The sequence below is a fragment of the Columba livia genome, chromosome Z (genome assembly GCF_036013475.1).
Source record: "Columba livia isolate bColLiv1 breed racing homer chromosome Z, bColLiv1.pat.W.v2, whole genome shotgun sequence".
Lineage (NCBI taxonomy): Eukaryota > Metazoa > Chordata > Aves > Columbiformes > Columbidae > Columba > Columba livia.
In genome coordinates, this window is record NC_088642.1 from 67694955 (window position 1) to 67698380 (window position 3426).

Here is a 3426-nt window from a genome sequence, read left to right on the forward strand (position 1 = left end):
CGATTTGCGAGGGCAGGAGGTTTTTCTTCTGCCCTGGTACTCGAATTTTTCTTCCATTAACAAGTTATGGAGTTCCCAGCTACGGCTGGTTGTATTACATACGAAAATGTGTGTCAAGAAGAGTAATTATCAGCATAAAAAGTTGGTGCAAAGGATTTATGTCTGCTACCTTTCCCTTTTTCTCCCTAATACACCATTGAACTGAGGCTGTTGGGTGAAACCCCTGTAACTACTGAAAATGGCTCTTAGGCAGGGTGCATCAACATGTGTCATGCAAATACTTTGCTTTCTGCCTGTTACCCTATTTCCCTGAAAATAAGACCTACCTCAAAAATAAGCCCTAGCATGATTTTTCAGAATTTTAGAGGATGCTCAAAATATAAGCCCTGCTCCAAAAATAAGCCCTAGTTACTGTTAATTTAAAAAGTCAATTTAAGTAGTGTCCAGGCAGCTACATGTGTAAAAAAAGCAATAAGTCTTGGAGCAAAAATTACTATAAGACTCTGTCGTATTTTTGGGGAAACAGCATAAGTCATCCTCTTCCATGGAAGCATTTGTGTGAGCTAAGTTGTGTGCTCATAAGCTGTTACAAGACTACAGACACAAAGCTGTATCCTCTCTAGGGCTGTTGAGCATTCAGCAATCACTACACTGTCAAGCTGCTTTTGTTGTTCCAAGTAGAGGAAAAAAAAAGAGTGGACGCACCTCTATGAGTATTTATAGAGCTTCAATAAACACCTGCATTTATTTTGTTTGTTTTTAACTGTTGGCCAGTTAGTATATCTACCAAGAGTCTCAGAGGAGTTATCCAAGCAGAAGGAAAGCATTAATGGCTTACAAAAAAGATTGTATTTAACAGTACTTGTTAAAATGCATTAAAAATTGTTTTAACTGATGTATGGAACAATTATTTTGCAATGGAAGGCTTAAGTGTGCTTTAGGGATGACGGATGATCTTCAGCTGAAAACTTTCTAAGAAATTCAGTAGGCATTTTTACTTAATTTTCTGATGCCTTAGGAACCACCTGGGCATCCTTCCTAGCACCATGAGAGTTTCAGAGGGAAAAACTAACACTTTTCCTACAGTCTGACCTAGAAAGATCTCCAGGAAACTGCTCAGCACCATGACTTACAGCAGCATGAGCAGGTTAAGGCATTGCCAAAGTTGTGGCTTGTTCTCATGCAACACAATGCAGCGGCCTCCCAGCCACAGCAACCTACTGCTGGCACTGCAGTGCCGAGACATTGAGCACAAGTGCAGCACAAAACAGCCACCAATAGACACGAGTGTGAGAGGCTCAACAGGCCACAGCCCAGCTCCCTGTGCTGCTGCCCTGCACACATAAAGCCAGACACAAGCCCAGGAGAGCCACCTGCTTTCACGAGGTGCATCTCCAGCCTGGTGGGACCGATCCTCACTCTCTGCAGGACTCAGCCTGGAACCACCCTGCTCAGCAGGTGTCACTCCACCTCCTGCATGCAGGTACTTTTTTCCTGTGCCAGATCTGTTTGAGAGCAGTGCATCAACCTGCAAGGCTGGCAAAGCAGCAGGCAAGGAGATTGTTTCCCTCTTGCCCTCAGACGAAGGACTGGGTTTCCGCACAGCAGCTTCTTTCGTATCCAGCTGCAACACTGATTTTTGAGTCCCCAAACATGCTCTCTCTGTGCTAGATGGAGCTTGAGTGCTAAAATCACTTGTCACGGGTGGAGTGAAAGCTGCAACAGGCACACATGAAGCTGTCTGCTGAGCAGAAATCACTCTCTGCTGTGTCTGTCACCAGCCCATCTGATAGCTGCACACGGCAGGGTGAGCTGGGTGGCTAGTCTGAAGGCTGACACACCCTCTCACACACAAGGAAATTAAGCCCTAAGAGATCTTCTTACAGCAGCAGGCTGGATGAACACTGTGTAGATGTGGCTCTTTAGGGTATGCACAGAGCTAAGGTGGAAGGTGGCCCAGGTTTCTGCCTGGAAATATCAGGTCTGCAGGTGGGAGGAAGGAGAAGAATAGTTTTGAGGGGTTTGGAGGAGAAGGTTTGAGCTGTTGGTTTTAGGAAATCTAGGCTTCCCTGAGGGGGCACAAGGCATGATAAAAAAAAATTTAACCCGTCTGCCCATTTTAATATTAAACTCACCAGCTGTTATTTCTGTTCTTCTGTAATTGAGAGCTGATGTACATTTCTGTGGAAGCTGAGCTCAGGCACAGTGAGGTCCAGGATCTCCTGCTTTGTTCACAGCACAGGAGAGACACACAGGAGGGAAGTACAAAGAATGGAGAGGTAAGTGATGCTGCCATTTAGGGCTTATACATCTATCTTTTTCTTGCCATAGCATTTGTACTTTCTCAGTTGTTTGACATTTCCCCAGTTAGGGGTGGATATCCTTCAGCTGAGTGTGACATTTTCCTTGTCTGTTTCACTATGTAGGGTTAATACTAAAGGCCCAAATGCAGATCTTTCCTATCCTAGGAGCCTTTGAGAGGACAATGGCCAACTACACTACATCATGGTGGTACAGAGAATGTTTCAAACTAGATTTCCTATAATCCCTTTAGAACCAGGTGGGATAGACAGAAAAAAAAAGACTCAAGACAAAGTGAAGAAGGAACACTAAATACTTGAGAGTACAGACGGACCAGAATAGAATAGAAAATGTGATGATAATGGTAGCTCTTTCTTTTGCCTCTTTCCACACACCCATTCAGTGGAAGCCCATCTCTCAGTGGCCTTGCGCTGCCATGGCTTTAGACAGCAAGTGTCTTGAACTGGGCCAGTACCTGTTAGTTGTCTCTTTGAATATGAGACTTATGAAGCTGCAAACAGCTGGATAAACCCACTCTATAGATTAATAGTTAGAGGGAGGTTTGCATATGGAGTTGTCATGTTTAGCAGCATTTCTGAGCTGTGGGTGCTTTCAGCTCTGTAACCTGCCGGCCTCCTCTGTGAGCTTTGATGCTCATTCCCGTTCTAGAGGCCGGTCAGACAGATCTTCTCATTTTGACATTCCCAAGCTATACTAATGGCAGCAGCTGGGAAAGCACTTGCTCAGAGCATGTAGGGTTCTTGCCTACATTTGCAGAATTGTTTTTTCAGTCTTTCAAAAACCAGGATGCAGACTGTAAATCTAGTTCAGGGTTTGGGGGAGGAGAAGGGGTGGCAAAAGGGTAGAGGGGTCGAGCGGTGCCTTTATTTGTATTACCTCGCTGTGCTCTCCCCCATCTTGACCACCACAAACATTTGGTCACAGGTTATGCAACAGTGTGCGTGCGCACATGCTTACCGCTTTTCGTCTCGCTGTCTCCCCCGGCGGCCCGGCCTCCTCCTCCGCTTTCGGTTTCCATTCTCACGCGGGCCTCAAGTTTCTGTTTCCCGCTTGCTCCCCGCCCGAGGCGGGTTCTCTCGCTCCCCGCCAGCTCTTCCGGAGCTC